The sequence below is a fragment of the Cervus canadensis genome, chromosome 2 (assembly GCF_019320065.1).
Source record: "Cervus canadensis isolate Bull #8, Minnesota chromosome 2, ASM1932006v1, whole genome shotgun sequence".
Classification (NCBI taxonomy): Eukaryota; Metazoa; Chordata; class Mammalia; order Artiodactyla; family Cervidae; genus Cervus; species Cervus canadensis.
In genome coordinates, this window is record NC_057387.1 from 102407350 (window position 1) to 102433832 (window position 26483).

Below are 26483 nucleotides of genomic sequence, written 5' to 3' on the forward strand. Positions count from 1 at the left end.
CCACCCATATTTGCCAGAACCCAGCAACTAGGGCTTGGCTCACTCACATTAGTCAGTGTCCTGGTCTGTCTTGCCAGGTAGGATGCCCACTCCTCGGAGCTGGTCAAAGTCTCCTCACCTTTCTTCTTCTCCTCCTCTTACTCCTTTTATATCCCCGAGCTCAATATACAACTGCTCAGAGTAATGAGCAGCAAAAAGAGCATGGCATTTAAGGTCAGACAGATGGAGGTGCAAATCCCAGCCCTGTGTATCCTGGGCTGGTTCACCTTAACCCCTCTGAGCCTCAACCTCCCTTATCTACACAATGGGTCCCCTTATCCCCTAAGGCTGCTATGAGGATAAAATGACATTACCCATATTACAGGCCTAGCACTTAGTAGGTTCTTGATAAATGAGAGTTCCCTTCCCCACAGCCTTTCTCAGTGAATTCCCAAGACACCAGGAGAAAAAGGCTCCTCTGGGCTTGGAGGTGGGCAGAACATGAACACTCTCTCACTCCCCTCCTCAACAGGCTATGAGCAGCCTGTGTGCAGAAACGTGAGGCGTCTCCAACCCCCTTTCCCCACCCCCAACAATCTGCTTTAACCCTCCCATCACAAATGCCTTGTTTATTTCAATATCATTCATTTGGATTTTCCAGTCATGAAAAAAAAAAAAAAGAAGAAAAATTACAAAATCAGATTTAAGAGGAAAAGAAGTATTTAATGAGTCAAACTGTCTGCAGCCCTGTTTCTCTCTCAGGAAAAAGTGGCTGTGATTCTGGCAAGAGAGAAGGAAGTGCAACAGCTTCACTTCACTGCAGCTGCCAGAAGAAGTGCATTTCAGAGTGGAACAGAACCTCCAAACAGTACATCTCCCCGCCAGGCGCTTCCTGTGCCGAATTCAGCTTGGCAGGTGACGCTCCAGCTCGAGCAGGGATCCAGCCCTGACATGAGCAACCGCAAGGTTCTCTGCTCCTGCCTGCCTCCAGCACGGGAGGAACCAGCCCCGCCAGGCTCTGGCAAACCGCTGACCACTGGGCTCAGGGCTCCAAGAGCGGAGGAAGGCAGCTGGAAAAGCAGTGGACTCACCTGGCCGGTGGCCAAAGAAACCTGGACCCCTCCCTGTTCCACAATATTCGGGGACTAGAACTTCCCTCTCGCCAAACGAGGGAGGTTTGGCACAAAGATGAGATCCTGGACTTGCTGCTCAAAAAATGTCCAGGAAATCTGCACCTTCTTTTCCACTTTCAAAGGTGTCGTTCTAGAAGGCTGCTCTGAATTCCAAGGATTGAACTCCAAAAGGGTTCTATCCCCACCCCTCAAAAAAGGAGATCTGAAAAAGCAGGTACTAGTACATGACCTTCAGATATGTAGAAGAGAGACTGCCCCAGGGCAGAGAGCAGACTGGATCAGGCTGGTGGTCCTCTCCCCTGACTCAAACCCCATGCCTCTATTAACGTAGCCCACTGACTCACACTGAACCTACTGGGTCCCTGAACTCCTAAATCCCTTTCTTGTAAGCTGCTGTTCCTCTCTACAATTTTTTTCCTGTCAGCAAGATGGGCCCCAGCATTTATCCTCATGACATTTCATCCTGCGAAGTTCACCTCTTCACTCCAGTCTGTGGAGATCTCCCTAGATCCTGATCCTGCTATCTGAGCTTTTCTCTGTCCTTTTTCTCTATCCCCCCTACTTCCTACTGTCAAAGGCCTGCATGCTCTGCATCTTCTGGTCGTTGGCATATACTGGTCAGAACTGGGGAGCAGGCAGAGGCCCACAGCAGCCTCTAAAGACCTTTACAGACTGACCTGTTCCCACCTATAAGAACATTCCATAGTTGTCCTTCAGATGGGAGCCCCTTCTGAGCCCTTACACCATCCATCATGTCTTCAAGAGTCACGAGAGATCCTGTCCAGTGTCTGGGAGAGCAGCATGATATAGCAGAAAGGGTCAGGCAGATCCAGGCTTGAATCCCAGCTCCGCGGGTCTTGGGCAAGTCACTTAACTTCCTGGAGATTCAGTTTCTCATCTGCAAAATAAAGAATGGTCACATCTAGTGCACAAGTTTCTGAAGATCAAGACTATGTATGTGATGGGACTTCCCTGGTGGTCCAGTGGTCAGGAACCCACCTGCCAATGCAGGGAAGATGAGTCTGATCCCTGGTCTGGGAAGATTCCACATGCTGCAGGTAACACCACAACTACTGAAGCCTGCACACCACAACAGTGAGAAGCCTGAGCATCACAACTAGAGAGCAGCCCCTGCTTGCCGCAACTTGAGAAAACCTGTGCACAGCAAGACTCAGGGCAGCCAAAAATAAATAAACAAGATTAAAAAAAAAAAAAGACCATGTGAGACATCCAGTACCAGTAGGTGCTCAGTAAACAGACTCCAGTCCACCACATGCTAGCTTTCCTCCTTCAGCCACCAGCCATTAAGCCGGCGAGAATCTGAAAGACGTGTCTGGTCTGGTGAACCCACGTTGGCTCCAAATGTCACTGCCTTATTTTCTGGGCATCACAGATTTTACCACCCATGCTTGGCCCTCACGCTAATTTGAGATCAGCCAAAACCCTGGCTCTTTTTCATGTGAATTTCTGTTAGTTCATTCTTCCCTTCCTGGATCTGTGCAGTTTTGTTTATACACATAAAATAATAACAGTGATAATAGCAGCCTAATCCTTTCAATCCTGGTATGAAATTAAAAGCATCTCTATTTTGCCTATGAGGAGTCTGATGGCAGTCCAGAGGTTACGACTTCATCTTCTAACGCACAGGGTGCGGGTTGGATCCCTGGTCAGGGAGCTGAGATCCTACATGCCTTGCAGCCAAAAAACCAAAACATAAAACAACAGAAGCAATATTGTAAAAAATTCAATAAAGATTTTTTAAATGGTCCACCTCAAAAATATAAACATATATATAAATATGTCACAAATGAACTTATCTACCAAACAGAAGCAGGCTCACACCCAGAGAACAGGCATGTGGTTGTCAAGGGCGGGGGAGGTGGCATGGACTGGGAGTCTGTAATTAGCAGATATAAACTGTTACATACAGGAAGAATACACAACAAGGTTCTACTGCATAGCCCGGGGAACTATGTTCAATATCCTGTGATAAACCAGAATGGAAAAGTATATATATATGTGTGTGTGTGTGTGTGTGTGTGTGAATCACTTTGCTGTGCAGTGGAAATTAACACAGTATTGTAAATCAACTATACTTCAATAAAATAAAACAAAAGAAAGTGACACTTACATGCTCAGTAGCCACACATGCTTGGCCAATGGCTCCTGTGTTGGAAAGCTCACACCTAGACAGTTTTCCATTAATTCCCTCATTCAGAGAGATACTCCCTGTTACAAATGCCTGAAAACCTACTTAAGTTACCACATACCATGGACCTGGGTCACTTGACAGGAAGGTTGATGAATGTCATCATGTCAGTCAGAATGATTTAGGGACCCCAATACCTCTTCCAGCTAATATGTTTTTTCTGCCCCCCTCCAACTCTTTTCCAAAACAACTGTCTTTACCTGGTCTTCTCCACCTCCCTTTTTGATACCCTGAAATCTATTATTCATTCTCAGAACTCTGTCAAAACTGCTCCTGGAAAGATAAGCAACTTTCTCTTAAAAAGGAACTTCCCCTTTCTCCTCCCTTTCCATCCTTTATCTGCACCTTGGTGATGTCAGCTCTTGCTGGTCCACAGATGGTGCGCTATGATTAACAGCATTTTCAGGGGGAAAAGAAAGTGACACTTAAAGAGAACTCTTGGAAAGAAATTAGGAAGTTATTCATGGGTTCATTCATTCAACAAATATTTATTGAACACACAATGAGACAGAGATGGTTCTAATAGTGGGGATACTAACATGAACAAAAGAGCTAAAATTTCTACCCTCTTAGAGTTTATATTCTGGCAGGGGAGAGAGAAATTAGAAACTAAATAAATATAATATGTCCAATAGTGATGGATGCTGAGACTTCCCTGGTGGTCCAGTGGCTAGGATTCCGCATTCCCAATGCAGGGGGCCCGGCTTTGACCCCTGATCAGGGAGCTAGACCCCACATGCCACAACTAAGACCCAGCGGAGCCAAATAAATATATAAATATTTTTTTAAAAAATAGTGATGGCTGCGATAGAGAATTTTAAAGCAGAGAAGGAGTAGGAAACAGGACGGGCGCAGTTTTAAGCTATCGGGTCCTCATCCTTACTAATTCTTCTATTAAGCAAAACACACTCACAGATCTTTCCCCACACACTGTCCCACACACATACACACACACACACACAAACGCCCAGTTTACTCAAGCCTCAGGGTCACCCTCCCTTGAGGTCACCCAGGGAGACAAAAGTCAGAACTGGCAGAACCCTCAGCGGCCAGAGGGAACTGATGCTGGGAGAGAGGCACCAGCTTGCCTGATGCCAGCAGCACCCACAGAGGTACCCACACGTGGGAACACCCACACATAAGCACACAGACTTGTACACACATATTCACACAAAAACACAAACCCCCATTCCCTTCTTATAGGCAGCCCGGCGGGGTGAGGTTTGGAGAGCTTCTGACAATTTCGGTGTTGCTTGTTCACTTCTCCCTCCCCCACCCACCCTACCCTTCCCAGCTGTTTCAGCATCTTCTTCCTGCCCTGACCAGCAGCCGCAAGTTCCCTGGATGGCAGGTGTGTGCGTACAGATGCATCCTACGTGAACGTGTAGGCATGTGGTTTGCAACTGGGGAGGACACGTTTGTGTGTAAGAATTCACACACAGGGAGTCTGCGGCGTGTGTGTATGTGTGTGTGTGTACGCACATGTGTGTGCACGCGCCCAAGAAGACAGAGAAATTTATAATCTAAATCTTGCTTCTCCGGGGGATGAAAGCAAAGCAAAGTTCAGGTTTAAATCACACGACCACGGGCAGGAGGGGTTTCCTTGCCTTACATGATTATCTGCCGTGTGCAGGGGAAAGGGCTGGCAGGCAGGAGGCAGCCAGCAACCCGTCAGCAGGGAGTCATTTGTTGTCTCCAGGCCCCTGGGACCCGCTGTGGCTGCTCCGGGAGGGTGGGAGACCCAGAGAGCAGCAGCGACAAGCACGTTCCTGTCCCAGGTGCTGGGGGATGGGGGAGGAAGGGGCCGGCATCCAGCCCAGGCTTCCTGGTGCTAAAGAAAAGCAGAGAGGGGAGGCAGGAGTCTGCAGGCCAGAGAAGCCCAGCCACTTGGCCTGGAGGGAGAAAGGGGGTCCATGCACGAAGTGGTCCCAGTGCAGATCCCACCCCGTCAACCTCTTCACCAGCCAGAATAACACCCTCAGGGTTCTAGGATGTCTGAGTCTTAGCCTGAATTTGCCTGATTCTTCCTCCCTGGGACCGTCCACTCTTCCCTCTGCTCCATGCCTTTCTCTCTGTTTCTGTGTGTTTGTTCTTTGTCTTTCTATCTCTGGGATTTGTTTCTTGCCTGTGTCTGGCTGTCTGGCCGTCTCTCTCCATCTGTCTGTCTTTCACTCTCCAAGTTCCTCTATCAGTTCCCCTAACCTCAAGGTTTCCCTCTGCTGACCTCTGTCTGCTGTGGCCTTGCTGCTGACACATCACACCTCTCCCAGGGTGGCACATTATTCCATCTGAGCCTCTTGGCATTTGTGTGGGAGGGGGCATGTGGTGGTACAGGTTGGCAGAGTTGAAATTAAAAACCCCATTTTACAGATGAGGAAACTGAGCCCCCAGAAGCTAAAAGCCTTGCTCAAGGCCATGCAGCTGGCTTTGAATTTAAAATCCAGGTGTGTTTCCACTGTGTGATTGGCTCCCCAACCTCCTCATCACCTGGAAGCATGAGCAGCTCCCCCCAGTCCCCCAATCCTAAAGTGAAGAGAGTTTAAGGACCCAGTGCCACACAATGGCTCATCCCCGGCCCAACAAAAACTGCTTTTGATTCACTAAACTTCCTAGAAAACATAAGGGCTGAGATGGCATCTTGGGGACTCTGTGTATGTCCTCCAAGGATGCCCCATCCCAGCCCCACTCTCCCCCCACATTGGAAGTGTGTGCACATCCCACATTCCCCAGGCCCACCTGGGATGAATAGGCTTCCTGCTTCTCAAGTAGGTGCCTCTTGGGGGCTCACTCTTCCCATCTGTACAATGGGGACGTTGGGTCTCCCTCACACTGCTGAGCTAGGCCCCTGCTCCAACCAACACAGCAGCTCCTCTCCCTCTCTAGGACCCTGATGTCTAAACAAAACCTAACTTCAGCCACCAAGAGCCTTTGGACACCTCTGAAGGATTGCTGCATTTCCAACTGGGCCCAAACTGCTCTTGACCACATGCATAGGCAGCAACCACGAAGCCACGGGCCCAGACACAGAGGTTCATCTGCAGCAGCAAAGTCCCACAGCCCCCCAGGCCCCCACCACTGCCTCCAGCCCCCACCGGGGAGGCGTCAGCGCCAACGACCCGCCAGGGCCGGCCCATTTTCCTTTCTTTTCATTGCTGGCTCCGCGCGTAGTTATAGAACCAGGTCTCCACAGAGTAATTTACTGGCAGAATCTCTCCCAGAATCCAGCTTGAAACCAAGCTGTAAAAACAGCTTCGAGTGTAAATAATTCATGCAGACAATATGACTTTTTTATGTAAATTCGGTGCATTAACCCTCTATTATAATGATGGACGACAGATAGGGGCGACGTTGCCTTGGTAAGAGCTAATGGATGGCCGCCATAAATTCACTGCACATTTTATTGTGTTGCTGGAAATTGTGCCTTCAGGCAATGCTGTTTACTTTTATGTAAAACTCTAGGTTCCCTAAATATTACAAATATTTTACATCCAGCTCCTCAGCATTTGGGCTCTGCCCACAAATCAAGCTTTCTCCATGTGAGTTGTAATTAAAGGTTTGTTGTTTTTTTTTTCCTGGGACAATTATCTCCAACTATAAAGAGAAATATTTTTCCCCTTTAGATGTTCCGTCATTGACTTATTAACAAATCCTTTGAAGAAGGAGGTGGTAAGCGACTCACTGTGGTACTTGGCATGAGCGGGTCGTGGGAGAAGGGGCGCTGTGGGTCCAAGAGCTTGGTGGCTGGCTGTTATGTCTGGCAGCCACTCCGGTTTATTTACACATATGATATTCTGGGCCTTCCTCCCCCTTCTTCTTCTATAATTCATGACCACTTTAGCAGGGTAATTCCTCCAGCCACCTCTGCAAGAGATGGGCCCCTTGCAAGCCCCCTGCCCATGTTCCTCTGGGGATGAAGACACCGGGGCCTTATGCCTGAGAGGGTCAGAAGTAGTGTCTTGGCAGCTGGCTGCCCGCACACAAGCCAATTCATCCCTTCCTTGGCCCCCATCCACTCACTGGCCCAGAGCGCCTTGGACGGAAACTCGGGGTTTCTTGCATTGATTCTCGTTCAGTCCAAAGTGTTGGAAAGGCCCTTCTGGCTCAGTCCCAGCCCAGGGAAAAGGTCGCGAGGATGCCATTGAGTCCTGCATGAGGCCTGGGGAGAGGAAGGCTGAGGACCTCAGAAGCTTCTTAATGAACGGAGGCAACAGCTGGAGCAGCAGCCCTCTTTAAAAATAATCCTCACACTTGTTTATTATTGTCATTAATATTAATAGCCGCTCTGTTAATATTCATCTAGCTGCATTAATATCCTCCAGGAACACCTGGGATCACCAAGCACTCCTAATGGCATGTGGACTCTGGCTGCAGCGCCCCTACCTCTCTGCCTGACCCTCCCCGAGGGTATCACTCCCACCCTAACCGGGTGTCAAACCACCCTCTGCCTGCCTCAGGAGACCCAGAGCCATGAGGGATTTGGAATCATTTCTAAGTCCCGGGGGCTTTACTGGGAGAATGGGACCACAGGCCAAGGACCCTGAACATTTCCTGCCTCTCCCAGGGCACAGGAAGGTTCTGACAAAGGTGGCTTAAGAAAGAAAGATAGTTCATTTCCCCCCAAGGGCTCAATTTCCTGCAGAATCAGAAAAAAAAGACAAGTTGGTTGAAAACAAAGATGAGATATCATTTTTCACCGATTAGATTGGCAAAGATAATTATAATAATAATGGCAACAGCAGCGACCAGCTCGCTTCCTGTATGCAACCACTTAGCCCTCCCTGCCTGCTTACACTGACTTTCACCGACTCTCCCGACAACCCCTTCCACGTCCCCTTTATGAGACTGTAAAAAGCAACACCTTTGCGGAAAGCAATTTACAATATGTGATGAAATGCAAGCTCCACTTACCCTTTGACCCAGCAATCCCATTTTTGGGAATTTTCCGTATGTCAGTCATTGAAAATACTGCTCCCTTTAAGTGAAGTCCTCTTTCTGTTCCCCTTCACACTCACCCATCATTTTCCCTTCTTCTGTCTCCTGTCCACTCATCTTTCAACCTGAAAGTCACCTCCTCAGAGAAGCCCTCCCTGACTCCTGAGTCTAAGTTACCTTCTCCTGTCTGACTCTCTCTCTTTTCCTTCGTACTATGTGTACTTTCGTACTGCATATCATGTGCTAATTGGATAGTTATTTCTGTAAATGCTTAAGACATAAGCTCATCGCAAAAAATCACTGTCTTCCCTGCTGGCAGGGGCTGGTTGTCCTGTCTCCTCACTACATCATAAACTCTGCAAAAACAAGGACCGACCATGTAGTTTTATTCCCCATTCCTATTCCCAGCCCAGCACAGGCCTGGTATGTAGAATACCCTTGGCTAACATCTGTGGCACGAATGAATGAATGAATGCACAAAGATAGGCACGTAGACAATCATTGCAGGGATGTTTACAAGAGCAAAACAATTGGAAAAACATCTATCGCCATCAGCTGGGGACTGGGCAAGAGAGGTGCATTCAAACATATAATACAGGCATTCAAACTCTGAGGTGGGTCTATATGTACTGACATGAAGGATGTCCATGACATATTGCTGAGTGGGGGAAAAAAAAAAAACAGGTGACAGAACAGCATGTGTCGTCTGATCTCACTCAGGGTAGAATTGCATACGTGGAGTCTATTTGTGTATATTTATGCACAGAGAGAAGTCTGGAAGGACGCTCACCAAAATGTTATGTGGTTATCTCTGGATGGTGAAATCTGAGGTGATTTTTACATTTTTCTTTGAACTTTTCCATATTGTCTGAATTTTTTGCAATGAGCATATGTATCCTTTTTTACAAAATGATAAAGCCGCCTTCAAAAGAAAAAAAAGTATAGGTACATTAAGAAAGAATGGGAGAGGGAAGTGCCTTATGAAGGGCTCAACCCCCAGCCAGGCAAACCCAGCAGAAGCTGGGGCCGGGGCAGGGGCAGGGGCGGCGGGGCTGTCCCCCCTCTGCTGTGCGCTACAGGGGAGATTTGGAGCCCCGGAGCCCCTGCACCCCATCTTCTCAGGGCATGTCATGCCTGTCCAGAGTGGAGTTTCTAAATAGGGATTTCCGCATTTGATTCTTCTGACATGCTTTACCGCCTCAGAGCTGTTTTGCAAAATTCATAGCGGTTTTCGCAGGCTCCAAGCTTCCTGGGACCAATTCCATTTTGAACAATAGCAGAGTGTCTGCTTGCGGGTGGGGTCGGCCCACCCCAGAGCAGCCTCCCAGCCCCTGTGAGCTGGGACTGTGCGGCTGAGAGTCGAGGCCACGGCATGAAAATACATGAGCTCGCCTCGTCCTTGTCCTCACCCTGCTCCAGTCCAGGGGGGCTGGCGGAAGGAGAGAGCCATCCCCCTCTCCCGGCCCTCCTGTGTCCCGATGGGACCCTCGCCGCAAGAGGTGAGGGAATCAAGGCCCTTCCCCACATCCCCCCCTTTCTACTGCTTCACCTCCTACCATCTCCTTTCCCAAGAACCACCTAAAACCCTGAGAAGCTAACTGACTTGGCAACCCGAGGTCGCAGGGCTGGACAGTGGGAGGCTGCGGGGTGGGGTCTCCTGCTGTTGTCCTGTGCATGCCTTCATTGAAAAAATCTTGATAGGAATTTCCTGCTGGTCCAGTGGTTAGTACTTGGCGCTTTCACTATCGTGGCCCTGGATTCAATCCTTGGTCAGGGGATCTGAGATCCCACAAGCCATGCGGGGCAGCCCCCCAAAAATCAAAATCAAACAAAACAGCTTGGTGCCCCATTCCTTAAAAGAAATCCAAGAGGTCTAGCAGCAAGGTCATTACCCCAGACTAAGCCACAGAAGGCCCCTTCGCTTGCCTCTGTGTCCTTAACTCTGCCCTCCCTCAGTCAGGATCCAATATCCTGTACCCAGAACCACATTTATAAAATTTACAAAACTTCACATTGCCCGGGGAGGGCGGGGCGGGGTTCAGGCGGAATCTCTGCTCCTTAGGCTGATAACTCAGGTCTTTCCTGCTGTGGTTTCTACCCCACTCCAGCCACACCCATCTCCAGTCTTCACTGAGTGCTTACAATCATCCCAGCCTTCTGCGCTGTCACACGTTCCCCACCCCCACCCCCGCCCCGACCATGCATCTCCTTCCCCTCTCACCCGGCTACTTTCCACTCCTGCTCTAGGATCCAGCTTGGTGGTCACCTCATCCGGGAAGTCGTCCCAGATCACCCCTACAGACCACTTATTCACCAAATACTTAATCAGCCCCTATGATGTGCTGTCAGACGTTCCTAGAGGGCAGGGATATATCACCAGGGCCCAGCTTTAATCGATTTCACAACTGTATGGCAATGGCCCAGATCATCAGCCCCATCTGATCTGTAGATCAGAGAACCAAGGACCCCCTGGGCAAGCTTTGGACAAGGGCAAGAAGGGGAAAGGAAAGGTTTCCTAAAATACCAAACTGACCTGGCAATCTCCTACGGTCAGTGCCTCCTCCCAACTGTCTCCCCTAAACATTCCACCTACTTACCCACCTCCAGGCCCCTGCCGGGGGCCTGAGCTCTCTCTCCTGCATTCTCCCACCTCCCTAAGCCCTTTATAATTCTTCCCAGACACCACTTTCTCTCTCGCTGCTGGGCTTTTGCACCTGCTCTTTACCTCTGCCTACGATAGTCCTCTGTTCTTATCTAATCAATTTCTGCATGGTATTGATTTTGACTCAGCAACACCTTGTAGTCCCCTCCTCTCCCCTTCCTCCCCATTGCCTTGCTCAGGGTCACTGTCTCCAGGTTACCCCTCACCTGCAGTCACCGCCTCCCCACAGAAGCTAGACCCAGACTCTCCTTCCTAAAGGTCTTCTTCACTGGCTCCCCCATGCACTGGGTGGTCTCCACCAGCTACACACTCCCCAACTCCTGCAACTTTCTCCCTGTCTCAAGCCACCCCAAAGGGGCCAGACAGCTCCATGCCTGTGCTCCCTCAGCCTGGCTTGCTCTTTTCTGCTTCTTCATCTGACTCACCCCTTCTCATCCTCCAAGACCCTGCTCAACAATTGCCTTCTCCCAGAAGCCTTCCCTGACCCCCATCCCACCCCATCTCCTGCTCAGGGCTAAATGAGTTTCGCTCCAACACTCTTTGCCATCACCCTCATGGCCTCGATGTCACTGCCTAGGTATGGGTTCGTCTCCCCACTGCACCATGAGCTCCTTGACAGAGGGCATCCAGAACCCAGTGAATGCTCATTACGCAGGGTCAGATCATCAGTCCCAGTTTATAGGTGAGGAAAATGAGGCATAGGGAGGGGAAGCGACTCTCCCAAGATCACAGAACTGGCAAGCGGTGCAGCCAGGGCTTAAACTCAGATGTCACTATTCCCAGTGGGCTGTTCTTCCCACTGCATCACAGCTTCAATTAGGGACCACTCTAGCAAGCGTCTCATACACACATATACACACACATACTTCAACATGTATAGAGATGCACATGGGTATATCCAAACAGAGACACACACAGATGAACAGACACAAACAGCAGACTCCATAGGCGTGCCTGATACACATGAATGCTCATACATGTGTGCCAACTAATATATACAGATGAACACAAACATACACATCCATGCACATGTGCATTTGTGCACATAACCCACACAGATGCACAGACACACACTGAGTATATCCAGGTGCACATACAGACATGTGCGGACACACAACTTCACGCACACCTACCCAGTCACGAATACACAGACCAGCAGACATGTCCCTGGGCACACAAAGATGTACACACACATAGTCAGAGAGGCACGCATATAAAGTCTCATTCTTAGTCACTCACTCCCGGGTCATCACAGGCACACACAGACACAGGGGTGCCCTCATGTACCACTCAGGAGCCTTCATGTCAACACAGAAGCACGTGTGCATTCACACGCACACGAGGATACATGCAAACTCACAGACCCTCACAAGAAGCAGTGCACACACACATGAGCCGGCGTCCAGAGAAACACACACAGGCAGACACGCTTAGAGAACCGCCAGGTCAAAGGGAGCTGTCTGCTAGGGGCGGGGGCCTGTCTGAGGTACCTCGGGGCGCTCACATTTTTGCAGCTCAGGAAGGCAGCTGACATACCAGCCCGGCTGTGATGGTATTTTGCATAAATGCTAATGTATTAATTACCATGTACAGTACACAGAGCTGCCATTTAAAAGAAAAAGTTAAGACTTTTTAATTCAAAAGCCCCATGCGGGGTGGGGGTAGGGGGCCTGCCCCGCAAGGTGGGTGGAAGCAGGCAGGGTAGCCGTGCCCACGCCCACTGTCCCAACACATGGGCCCCCGCCTGCAGCCTCCAGCCCAGGCTGCCCCCAGGGTCAGCCAGCCAGGACTCAGCCTTGGGGGCCCTGGTGCCCCCCACCCCCACCACCCCCAGGACCATGGCACATCTGGAGCCGTGGGGTGGAAGAGGGGTAGGGAGAATGGGGGAGGACCCCTGAAGGAGGGGGCAGCGCTGGGGCAGGATTCAGAGCTGAGATGGACGGGTCAGCAGGTTCCTTTCCTCCACGCAATCCATTCTCTGCAAGGGAACCCGAGTAACCTTTTAAACCAGTGCATCAGATTATGTCATGCCCTGGCTTTAATCCTTTCAAAGGCTTCCCATGGCTCTTGGAGGAAAGTTCACACTCTTTAAGAGCCTGTAAAGCCCGATATGAGCTGGATCTCTCTTACCTCCCCAGGCCTCTACTAGTCACATAGCCAGCTCATCCTCACATCTCCAGGCAGGTTGCTCCTCATCCACCAGGCCTCTGCTCCCCCAGCGCCTCTTTGGGGCCTCTGCCCTGACTGCCCCTGGCCACCCCATCCAAAGGAATCCCTCTCCCTATCCCTTATCCCCTCTGTGTAGTACATCTCATTAATGTAGCCTTCTTTTTTGAATTTTTTGACTTGATAACTATTCACGTCCCCCACTATAAAGGAGTTTTGGAAAGCCAGGATATTGCAGACCTAGTTTCATCACAATATCTCTCCTCCTTGGAAAGGGTCTGGTACTTAGGACAGGCTCAGCTAAAAGTTTGTTAAAGGAGGGAATTCCCTGCTGGTTCAGTGGTTAAGATATGGGTTTTCACTGACATGGGCCCAGGTTCAATCTCTGGTTGGGGAACTAAGATCTCGTAAGTCATAAATAAATAAATAAGCACCCCCCCCCAAAATGTTTGTTAAACAAGAGCACAAACTAGGATGAACAAGAGATGTCCTATCTGCCCAGGTCCATTCCAGGTGCTAAACTCAGGACAGCCCTGGCTCCTCTACCTCCCACAGGGTGGCTCATGGTCCAGAGCAGGACACCAAAGCCCAGGGCAGAAGACACGTCCAGCATCACGCAGCATCTTAGAGACAAGTATCCTGGCCTCCAGAGTCCTCCAGCCATCCGGCAGAAGGAGACTCCAAGGATGCCACTTAAACAGCAGCAAGGAGGGGCAACTCAGCCCTTTACCTTGCCCCTCACTTTCACATCCAGTCTTACACAGGCCTTGCAAGGGAAGCATCATTTCCCCAATTTCAGAAGGAATTAAGGTGCTGAGATATAGGTCAAGCATCCAACATCTCTCAGGTTGTCAGAGGAGGAGTCAGGATTTAAATCCATGTTGGCTGCCAAATTGAGGCTTCCTCTACTGGACCACGAACCTGCTGTCCCCTCCAGACCCCCAGGGGTGCTTCTGGCAGCTGGAGCATAGCAACAATAGGCCCCATCCTCCCAGGAGGCAGGAGAGCCAAAGTGTCCTGCCAGGCAGGTGAAGAGGGACCTGGGACCCAGCTGGCCCACTCCCCAGACACAGGGTAGACTCCTCCATCCACCCTCATCCCCACCCAGTTGCCAGCTCTCACCATTCTAGATGCTGCACCTCTCCCAAACCCAGGCCCCCTGCCCGCTCTTCTCCCCAGGCTGCCTGCCCTGCCTGCCCTAACCCAGGCTGCATCACCAACCTCTCTCACCTACACTCTTGCGACAGCCTTTAGTCTGGATGCTTAGATCTGCCCTCCAGCCAGCCACCAAAGTGATCCTCCCTACGTTCAGATCATATTTCCCTTCCCAATGACTTCCCCTCTGCCCACTCCACCACCGAATCCCCCTGCACCACCGAATCCCCCTGCACTGCCCTGATACTGTTAACCCACACTCCTTGAGTTCAAATCCTGGCTCTACCACTTCCTAGCTGAGCGGCCTTGGACAAATCACGTAGCCTCTCTGTGCTTCAACCACCTAATCTAAAGTGGGAATAATAATAGTATCCCCCCTCCTAGGGTCATTATAAGGATGAAACAAGTTAAAATATGCACAGCACCAAAAATAGTGCCTGGCATCTGAAAAGCACTAGGTAAGAGTGTGCTGTTCTTTACAATTTTTGTGTGTGTGATTACTTGATTTGTGGCTTTTTCCTTCATGACATTATAAATTCTAGGAAGAGGGGGTTTGGACTGGGATGACCGCTCAGACGCTTCTTTGCCCACTTGCATCCCTCTCTGCCTGCGGTCTTTGTTCTGTTTTCCCCTGTTCTGGCTGGGTGTTGGCCCGGGAAAGAGGAGGAGGGCATGCCCCCGGCAGGAAATGCTGTCAGCATCAGCGTCTCGGGCCTGATGAAGATGACAGGCAGCAGCCAGAGACGACTGCTCCCCGCGGAGGGCCGGGTGGGGACAGTCCCCTCCAGAGCCCCAAGTTCCCCGGGGAGCCCCCACAGGGCCAAAGCTCCTTTTGTCCAGAAGGTCAGGAGCAGCTGGCCAGCTGTGGGATAGTTCCGCTGCCCCGCTGCAGCCAGCGGCCCAGATGTGCGTGTTTGCACAGCCGAGTCCGGGCTCTGAGGGAGCCTTGTTGAGCATCATGAAAGGGGGCTTGTAAGGAGGCAGACGGCCTCCGCACCCGGGCCCGCCCGCCTCCAGGACAGCAACCAGGAATGCAACCCGCAGGAAGCCCTTCCTACCAGGCCTGCCAAGTGCCCTGCTCCTGCCCGAGGATCCGGGCCGCTGGCACGAGCAGGTTCAACTTGCCAGCTGCAGACTGGATGTCTGGGTTCTGATCTGTCCTCAGTCTCCTCTTCTGCAAGATGGAGAGAGGCCCCAACCTCTCCTTCCAATGAGGAGCAAGGGAAGCTCACAGCCTTACGGGCAGAAGAGAAGAAAGACCAGAAAGAATGTTCACCTCCATGCACCTCAGTTTTTCCATCTGTAAATGGGGATGATAGCCACTGCTTCCTGAGGTTGTCCTAGGGATGAAATGCCAAAATGCCAAAACCGTGCATGTGCAGACACACAGGAGGTACTCAGCAGCTCTTTCTCCTTCTCTGTTCATCAGGCTCTAAAACAGGGCCTCTGAGGCTGCCTGCATCGAGGGTGGGGGCTTCCTCCTTGCCCTGTTCCAAAAGAAAAGCTGCTGCCGGAAACCCTCACCCCAGGCATGGTGCCATTTGACTGGGTGGCCTGTGTGCTGGGCACAAGACTCCATTTCCAGGTAGAAGAGTCTCTGCCCCCAATACGGTCTCCGGGCAGAGCTGGGCTCCTACCTCGGTCTGAGTGGTCCAGGCACAGCCCATTCTTGGCCTCCTCCAGCCCTGGGCAGAGGAGAACCGGGCTCAGTTGCTTCATCAGGTAGGGCTGTCCTGAGCAGAACTGGCCACTGGGCCACTCTAGTCTCTGGCACAGTCAGGTTCCGTATACCCCGTATCTGGCATAATCAGCCCCTGGGCAGGGTAGCCCCAGGTCTAGTCAGCTCTCGGGCAGCCATGGTAGGCAGAGTCCTGGGCATGGATGAGCCCCAGACACAGGGGGTTCTCAAAGGGTCTCTGAGAACAGTCATTTGGGCTCAGTTACTCCAAGGTCACCACCAGCCCCTGGACAGAGCCGGTTCCCGGGCATTGTTGGCTGACCAGGACACTATCCATCCTGAGGCATGGTCAGCAGCCAGGCACTACACTCGGTCCCTTGGGCACAGTCAATCTTAGGACAAAGTAGACCCCTGACACAGTCCACTGAGTCCCCCGCCCTTTATTAACATTTATAGACGCATCACCCCCCTCTCTTGTGGCCCCAGTCCCTCCTCAAAGGACCTGGAGAACTGGGGACCACAGAAGGAACTGGAAGTACCCTCTGGGGTCCCCAGAGCCCTTGCATGGCCTGCTTCTTGGCAGGTGGAGGTGGCAAGGTCAGAGAAGAGTTGGGGGAGAGCTAGGCCTGGGAGAATGGGAAACTAGTGCTCCAGAGCAGAGCTGGCCTTCCATGCAGGCAGAGGGGTGCATTACGGTAGACATGGCCCGGCCTGGAGGCAGGAGTCCCCCCTTCTCATTACCCTGTTCCCCTGCTGTGTATAGAATGGATCACAGGTCTCCAGAAGAAGCATGCAGGACTGCTACCGAACCTCCACGTGACAGTGGTAAGTGACCGCAACAAGTTTCTTCTAGTTCTAAGAATGTAAATTCCCTACCAGGTGGCAGTCCTGCTCGCTAACCAACATACTCGCAGCCTTAGGCGTGGCTCTAACAGGGAAGGAGGAGGTGGCTGGTCCCAGGGGACCGTCAGCTCCAGGTCACGGCTGGTGCTGGATTTCTGATGCTTCCTGGGTCTGATCAGTCCTACAGCTCCATCACCACCCGCTGCAGCTAGGAATGGAGCAGCAAGCCCGGGGTGGCGGTCCAGCCCGCGTGGAGGCCCCCTTCCCCAGGCCTGCCTGGTGCTCAGCCCCTTCGGCCTGCGTTATTCTCCAAAGGGGGCATGGTTTCTGCAGAATGGTAATGCAATGTGGCATCCCATTAGCCGGCACCTGCCCTCGCTGCCCACCTTCCGCCCCCTAGCCCCCACACACATCAATGTTTAATTGAATTTCCAGTGTCGAAGTGCAAGTCACATCTGTTTCAGGGTCTGGGGATGAGGTGAACAATGCCCACCAAGTCTCCCATGATGGGGGGGGCCCCCACCACACAAGCATCCTGTCATCCCAGACCAGCCCCACTGCCCAGGCACAGCTCTAGGTTGGCACATTCAGATCCCCCAGGTTTGCACATTTTTTTAAAAATTGAGGATTTCCCTGGAGGTGCAGTGGATAAGAATCTGCCTGCCAATGCAGGGGCCACGGGCTCAATCTCTGGCTGGGGAAGATTCCCCAGGCCGCGGAACATCTAAGTCTGTGCATCACAACTACTGAGCCTACGCTCTAGAGCCTGTGAGCTGCAACTACTGAGCCCTTGAGCTGCAACTACTGAGCCCTCGAGTTGTAACTACTGAAGCCCATGCATCTAGAGCCTTTGCTCCGCAACAAGAGAAGCCACCCGAATGAGAAGCCTGTGTACAATTAGAGGGTAGCCCCTGCTTACTGCAACTAGAGAAAAGTCCATTCAAAGCAATGAAGACCCAGCATAAACGAAATAAATCAATAAAATTGAAGGAAAGTCTACTTGTAGGACAGAAAAGGACGGGGAGGGGGGAACACATGGCAAGAGGATTCCACAGGGACAGAAGGAGGAGGGAATTGAGGAGGGGTGCCCTGGCAGAGCTGACCAAGGCAGGGCTCGTCAGCTGTGTCTTCCAGCTATAGACCCCCCAGGGTCCCAGGGCAGCCTCTCCAAGGTTAATAATTTACTTACACTTTCTTTCTCACTGGTGTCCCAACCAAAGCCATCCAACCGAGGAGTCCATGAGAAGAGCGTCCACAGGGAGTCAGAACCCTAATGCTGAAAGGGAAGTCAGCCTAAAGAGACAGACTTAAACTAGGTCAGTCCAGTTCAGACCTAACTGATTCAAGCTGGCTTGAATCAAACCAGACCCGGTGGGGCCAGCACAGAATGTGTGGAGCTGGCCAGGACTGGATGAAGCTGAATCAAACTGGTTATGACCTGCTCAACCCACCTGGAGCCACTGGAAGGTCAACCAGTCAATACCTTTCCTTTGTGTTGGCCTTTGCTGGAGATGTCTTTACTTATCCCTTCCTCTTCAAGCTTTCTGGATCCTTTTGTTTACAGGATGTATTCTGTAAACCAGTTTTCAGTCCACATTGCATCACATTCTTAGGATATGTAACACCTATATTATCACTGCTGCTAAGGTGATTACATGGTTAAGTGCAGGGGCTATCAACTGCCTGGGTTCAGGTCCCCACATCTAGCCGTGAGATCTTCAGTAAGTTATCTAATCTTGCTTACTCTCATGTGTAAAAAAAAAAAAATCAGCTCGTTACAGGACTTGCCTCATAGAGGATAGTTTTGAAAATTGAAATTCTGTAGTGCATATATTAGCACTGTGCCTGATACCTAATAGCAACTTAATATATGTTATCCCTATACTATTATTATTCCTTGATTCTGACCTCATATAACACAGCCTCAGGTGATCAGGATTCGGACTCCCACACTACCTCTTCCTTAGGGTGTAAACTGGAATAATTCACATAACTTTCCTTATGCTTCAAAATCCTCAGCTGAAAATGAGGGTACTAATGCCTGCCCCAAGGGTTGTTTTGAGGGTTAAATAAAATGAACCACATAAAGCACTTAGCACCATGCCTGGAACATGGAAAACAGGACTCCATACATGTTAGCTATATTACATTAATGACTCTACTGCAATAATGTTAACTCTGAATGAAATGTTTTATGGATATGAACTCAATCTCATGGCAACCCTAAGAGGCAGGTGCTATTATTATTTGCATTTTCAGGACAGGAAACTGAGGTTCAGAACATATGACAGTGCCTGGTGATTTAGGAAACATTTTAGGAAGGAAAATAAATTATACATTTGTCAAGGTGGAGGGCAGTAGGCAGAAGACAAGGCTTGGGAGGCAGGCAATGATTTAAAAGAAGTTGGGCTTTGAAGTCTGGTAAACCTGGACTCAAGTCCCCAGTTCAAACACTTTCTAGGCCTAGTTTCCTCGTATGTCAAATGGAAATAACAATCCTTATCTCATAGAATCATGAGGATTAAATGAGATTAAAATTACAGCTTGCACAAAGTAGGTGCCCAAAAAATGTAAACTTCCTCTCTTTTCTTCTTCCTCAGGGACATTAGGCATTCAAAGTGGTGTGCATCTACTATTCACAATAGCCAAGACATGGAGACAACCTAAACACCCAATAACGGATAAATGGATAAAGATATGGTACTGTCATGCAATGGAATACTACTCAGCCATAAAAAAGAACTAAGTAATGCCATTTACAGCAATATGAATGGACCTAGAGATTACCATCCTAAGTCAAAAAGAGAAAGACAAATACCATATCACTCATATGTGAAATCTAAAATATGTCACATATGAACCTATCTACAAAGGAGAAGCAGACTCACAGACATAGAGAACAGACTTGTGTTTGCCAAGGAGGAAAGGGATGGGAGAGGAATGGACTGAGAGACTGGGGTTAGCAGATGTAAACTGTTACATATAGAATGAATAAACAACAAGGTCCTACTGTATAGCACAGGTACCTATACTCAATATCCTGGGATAAACCATAATGGAAAAGAATATTTTAAAATGTATACATGTGTATAACTGAATCTCTTTGCTGAATAGAGAGAAATTAACACAACATTGTAAATCAATTACAATAAAAATTCTTCCAATTTTTTTTAAAAAACACAAAGTGGCGTCCATCTGCACAGTGACATTTGTCTGGGATCATCTTTAGAGGACATCTGCCTGCATGTGCTGTCCACCTCCAGTGTGGCGTCTGTGCAGAGGTCACCCTCCCTCCCCTGCACACCGAACACCCGCCAGCAGAGTGACGCGGCTCCTCACTCTCCCATCGTCTTGCCCAGGTGTCTGCTGGAACCAAGCAGAGTCATGGGAGGAGCCATGCAGATGGATGTGACAAGCTGCACCCCAGGCCAAACATCTCTGTTGAGCCAACACCAGTGAGGAAGGGGAGGGATGCCCGGGGTGGGTAGGGTGAGCATCCTTGGAGGGATGCTACAATGTGGCTAGATCTGGGATGTCTGGCCCAGGAGGGCCTCCTTGATCCCACGTCAGCAAAATCCTCCCTGTGACCACCTTGGGCTGAGTCCCTTGCGGGATGATCCTTGTCTCAGCTCTCTGCCTGGATGGATAGGGCAACAATATCCCTTGTTCCCACTGATGACGATAATAATGATGAAAATGGTGACACGTGGTATTTATTTACAACACAGTGTGGCAGACTTTTTATAAAATATACTATTACATCCTCAGATTCTGAGAGACCGGGATTCCTATCGCGATCTGACTAAAATCCACAGAGGATATGTAACCAACCAAGGAGACACAGCTGGTCAGTAAGGCAGCTAGAGATTTGAATCCACATTTCCTCATTCCGAAGGGGATATTTTCTGTCTCCATCTTGATGGACCCAGAAGTTCCTTTTCTTACTCCCTTCCTCTGCAAAGATTAACGTACTCTGCATGGTAGACTGGGCCCCAGGGTGATACAAAGAATAAAAAATGCTCAGTAACCTTAAGGAGCTCAAAGTTAATAATAAGAATCACCACCAGGTCTGACTGAGGAGGGATGGGCTTGACATGAGGCATCACATCGGTGATGGAATGGGCTTGGAGCCCACTGTGAATACGCAGCATGACGGCCTGTTAGTCGGGTTTGCTAGGCGGTGCCACAGTGACAGCAACCACGACAGCAGAAATGTCAGTGACTTAACACATGTGAGTTTATTTCGGCTCATGCAAAGTCTACTGTGGGCCCAGGAACTCTTCATGTCCACTCCCTCTCCACTAGTGACTCAGGGATCCAGGCTTCCTGTGTCCTATAGCAATACCATCTGGAACACATGGCTTCCAAGTCACCATGGCCAGGAAAAAGAAATGTCATTCACTGGCTCTTAAATGTTTCATTCCAGAGTGTCACATATAACTTCAGCTCACAGACCCCTGGCCAGATCGGTCACATGGCCCTGCGTGGACACAGGAAGTCAGAAATATAGGCAGCACATGAATTCAGTAAGAAGCAAATGTCTCTGCCATGGAATGAAATTATTCACCAAGTTGGGCTGTACCATTAAAGGTCTAATATCCAACCAGAAGAAGCTGATGGTTCTATTCAGCAATGCCACTTTCAAACTTTAATTAGACTGCTATTCTGCATCTTTAGGTGTATTTTCAGAGCTTCCCAGAAACATGGGACTCCCAAAAAGAGAGGAGATCAAGTTGAAAAGGGAACTTGAAGTCTACACCGAGGAAGAGTTGAAAAGACGCTTGGTCTGGAAGAGGCTAGGCCTCCAATATCGAATTTCAGATTCTTGAAGGACTGTCATGGGACAAAAACTACTCTGTGGGTCTCCTTGGTGCAGAGCTCAGACCAAGGGAAGTTATACAGACAATTCCCAGAGGCACAGTCTGAGCAGAGCACTTTTGAAAAGACTGCCACAGGAGAGAGTGAATTCCCTGTTGCAGGAATATGCAAGCAGAGTCCAGAAAGCCACTTGATTTGGAGGCTTTGATTCTTCAGGTATCTGAAGAAGTTGAAATAAACATACAATAGTAGTCCTTACAATTAGAGTTCAGACAGCAAGGGTAGGGAGCACAGCTCATTCACACTCTAAGCTTGGCATCATAAGGCATCAGGAAGGATGCCAGCCCTCAGAACCCCTATTAGTCAGGTTAGGCTAGGCTTCGCAATACTAACAGGAACAACAACAAAAAAGCAAAAGCTTCACAGTTTAACAAATACATGCATATTTCTCTGGGGCAGGGTGGACTGTCCAGAACCCTCCTCCCTGGGCTTCTCCAGTAAGAAGCTCTGCTGTCTGGGTGCCTCCCACTCTCAGGGACACTTATGAAGGACACCCAACGTGAAAACAAATAAAAGGAAATCACCCCATCAGAGCTATAAGTAATAATCAATAATTCAAAGCCTTGATAAAGTCTTGCTGGAGAGTGTTTCAGAGAGAAGGCACAGGCTGAGTTTCATGGTTAATTCAATGTCAATTAGCTGATTGCTAACTTCCCTCCAGCGAAATCGCATGCAGTGCAGGGCAGAGAAATCAAACGTGCTCTCGCTTTAACAAGCCTGGCGTTTCAATCATTCATCTCTGGCCGCAGGCTCAGAACCAATGCCAACAGACGTTCCTTCACAGCTTTATCAACCATTTCTGCGTGTCACTGTTTTCTCAGCTGCCCTTAATTGTCCCAGGACCATCTCTGGGAACCATGGAGACTTGAAATCCAAAGTCAAGGGAATAGCTTTCTGCTTCCTGGGAGGTATGGGACCCACAGCTCCTGAAACTCAGTTTCCCCCTGAAGATCCCTTCCTCCAAGGAGATACTTCCATCAGTCAAGGTGACAAAGCACGCAACAGGAACGGCAAAGAGACTGGTACATAGTAGGTGCTCAATTCAGGTAGTTTCCTCTGCTCTCGCAAACCCTTAGATGGCTACCTTGCCCGTCTCCAAGCTGCTGTAGAAGCTATGGCTCCTTCAGCACCATGGCCAGAGTCTCTGCCCAGAGGCTAAAAATGGCAGGAGAGGATCAAGATCAGAAGATGCTGCAGGGCTCAGAGCTGGGGAGCCGGGGTGGGGGGGCGCAGTGGGGAAATCAGTGTGAAGGAATCCTGGGGACCAATGAAGCCCACTGCTTTCCTTTGCATAGGAAGAAACAGGCCAGAGAGGGCAAAGGACTTTCCCCGGATCACAAAGATGCTGGATCTCCAAGCTCACAATCTCCACATCCCATGCTGCCCCACAGAAGGCGAGGGCAGGATTCTGGGTCCCTTCTCTTTTCTAGGAACTCCCTACTGGTGTAGAGGGAGACCGCACGAGAGGGCTGCCCGGAGGAACAGACGGCTGCAGGAGGCCGAGGCTCTCCCTGGGGGTGCAGCCATAGACCAGAACTCTTGGAAAGTGTCCTCTGCCCATCTCTCCTCCGCACAGTTCTGAGTGGGGGCTTTAACGGATCATTCACATGCCTAGCTCTGCGCACAGCACTAGGACGAGGGTAGGAAGAGGCCCCCTACACGCACCCAGCACCTTCTCTTGGCAAGCTGACATCTCTCTCTCACACGTGTGCAGCATGCTGTGATGGTTCATTTTCTGTGGCAACATGACTGGGCTAAGGGGTGCCTAGATAGCTGGAAAAAACATTATTTCTATGTATGTCTCCAAGAGCTTTTCCAGAAGAGATCCACATGTGAATCAGCAGATGGAGTAAAGGGGGTCACGCTCACCAATGTGGGTGGGCACCACTCAGCCCACCAAGGGCCTGGATAGAACAGGAAGGGCAGAGGAAGGGTGAATGCCCTCCCTGTTGGAGCTGAGATGTCCATCTTCTGCCTTCAGACTTTAGTTCTTCTGCTTCTCACACCTTCAGACTTAGACTGGAACTTATATCAATGGTTCTCCCGGTTCTCAGGCCTCCAGGTTTGAACTGGAAGTGTACCACTGGTCTTCTTGGGCTTCCAGCTTATAGATGGCAGATGGTAGAACTTCTCAACATCCATAATCATGTGAGCCAATCCCTCATAATAAACCTCTCTCTCTCTCTATATATATATATATAGATAGATAGATAGATAGATATAGATAGATAGATAGATACACACACACACACACACAGATACATATATATACACACACTATTGTTCTGTTTCTCTTGAGAGCCCTGACCAATAAACATACCCATACCTTGTGGACTGCCCAGGTCTGCAGTGACTACAGAATTTTGTCCTGTGCAAGACTGAGGATGTTGCTTCCATGACCATGACCCCCTTCCCTACCCCCCTTCCCTGGGGATGAAGGAAGGCAACTCTTTCAAGTCTCCTCTGTCACAGGCCAACCTTGAAAACAGATGCTGTGCCCAGCAAGCTGACTTGTGTCCTTTCTCATTAGAGATCTGTAAGGTGTTTGTTTTTGAAAGAAAAGGGACAAACTACAGTCTCTGGTCTCTGTTAGGCAGTGTAGCTTGACAGTGAAAAACAACAGTCACAGACATGTGGGTTTGAATCCCACCTCCACCACGTTCCAGCCATGAGATACTGAAAGAGCTATTTAACCTCTCAGAGCCCCAGTTTCTTCATTTATAAAATGAGCATAATGATAGTACCGAATTTATAAATAGTTGAGAGAATTAAATGAGACAGCTCATGCAAGTGCTTCACATGGTGCCAGGTAACGAAAAACTGTTTCATAAATAGCAGCGGTCTTCCTTTAGTAAAAGTTTCTTTTGGAAAAATTCCAAGCCTCAAGGGCATCCCAGAAGTCTGTCCAGACAGAATGAGGCTCAATCTGAGGTCGTGTTCAGGGCCAGTCTGGGCCTGGGCTGGGGCTCACTGTGAGGTCAGAGTTCAGGCTCAGTCCGAGCCTAATCAGAGCTCTCCCACTGACTCACAATACAGCCCTGTGTGAAAATCCCTTCCCTAGAAGCCTCAGTTTCCTTGCCTGTAAAATGGAACAATGAGGCCAGCCAGCATGCCCTCTGGAGGCACCATCGCATCATGCATGTGAAGGCTGGTGTCAACCTCAGAGGCCAGTGTCACTCTCCAGTGTGACTTGCATCCCTCTGGACCTCAGGCCTACTGGGTGAGAGGTTTCTCTCCACGTTTCCCTATGCCCACGGTGGAGACCATTCCTGGGGATCAGAGGGAAGGACACCCAGGCTATGCTGCTCTTCTCAGAGGCGGGGAACAGAAAGCATGGGATTCACTACACACACATTGGCTGACTTCTCTGCACCATGCCAGCTTCCTGCATTCACTGCTCAATTTATTTGAGGAGACTCAGATGAGCCAGATCTGGGTTCAGCAGACCTGCCCAGACCAACAGGCTGAGCCCTTTCTCACTGTCTCGCTCATACACTCTGCACCTCACTTGGTTGCTCTTTGTCTATCTGTCTCTGCCGGACGGCTTGCTCCTCCGTGTCTTTGTCTCCCTGGGTTGTTCGTTCCCCATCTGATCCCCTGCCTTGGATACAGTTGCTGCCCTGCTCAGTCCTGCTCTGTGCCCTGGGAGGCTGACCCCTGAGGACTGCACGCCTGAGGTGCCCCTGGTTGGGTTTAGCCTGCAGGAGGCATGAGAAGAGATGGCAGGGTGGGAGGGGAGGGCAGTCAGGGATTCCTTCCCCACGACCCCTCTCCTGGGCCACATCTTTCAAAAAGGTTGTGTTACTCCACAATTACAGCATGCACGAGGCATCTGGTCCTTCCTGGCACCAGCCCTGGCTTTCTAAACTCCAGCCCTGCCTTGCAAGTAGCCTGTCCATTCCATTGCAGTCTCTATACGTAAAGCATTTGAGGTGTGGTAAAGAATCCACCTACCAATGCAGGAGCTGCAAGAGATGCAGGTTTGATCCCTGGGTCAGGAAGATCCCCTTGAGAAGTAAATGGCAACCCATTCCAGTATTCTGGCCTTGGATTCCAGAATTCACGATTGCCAGAATTCCATAGACAGAGGAGCCTGGTGGGCTACAGTCCATGGCGGGGTCACAAAGAGTCCAACACAACTAAGCGACTAAGCACGTGTGCGTGTGCGTGCACACACACACACACACACACACACACAGTGTGTCCTGCCAGGACCCTAAGTGAACACTTCTCAACCTACTCAACCAAAGGATGCTCTTTGGCATCCTCGGTATCTCTTAGTGTCTCTCCCCTGCAAGTTCTCCTGAACCCAGGGTGGGAAACACTGAGACTGCTTCTGTCTCCTAGTAGAGAGACGCCCGCCCCCCCAAGATGCTAGGTTGGGGAAGGGGTTCCTGTTACAGAGAGAGAGAGCCAATAGACCCTCACATCTTCCTCACAGGCCAGAGAGAAAAGGGCAGCTTATAACTCTGGAGGGTAATCAGCACCCCTTTGCCACAAAGCAGCTAAAACATTTGATAACCTCCACTTCCTGCTTTATAGCATAAAGAAATTCACTCTTCTTCCCAAGCTGTTAGAGGATCTGGTGGGCTGAGGGATGCGATGTGGTCTGTAAACCTCAACCATGACACTGAGGTGGGAAATTATTACTGAGTTCCTGCCTCCAAGTTGCAAGGCAGGTGGGGGGAAAGGGTAGCAGGCCTACAGAAGAGCCAACATCTGATGTCTAGGGCTGCCCCCTGCCCCACAGACAAGGAAGCGCCACTGCTTTCTGAAGAACATCAATATCCCAAATGATATTGACACTGAGGTTGCAGCAGGAACCTGGCTGAAACTGGGAATGAGGCT

General features: G+C 50.0%; 1 long non-coding RNA gene across 1 annotated transcript in view; it reads right to left on the reverse strand.

Moving 5' to 3' along the window:
• Window positions 1-1480: 1480 nt before the first annotated feature.
• Window positions 1481-26483, reverse strand: part of LOC122428136 — a 48159-nt gene continuing 23156 nt past the window's right edge. The window contains exon 2 of the long non-coding RNA XR_006265656.1: window positions 1481-2010. This is a non-coding gene — a long non-coding RNA (uncharacterized LOC122428136). The remainder of the gene's footprint in view (window positions 2011-26483) is intronic.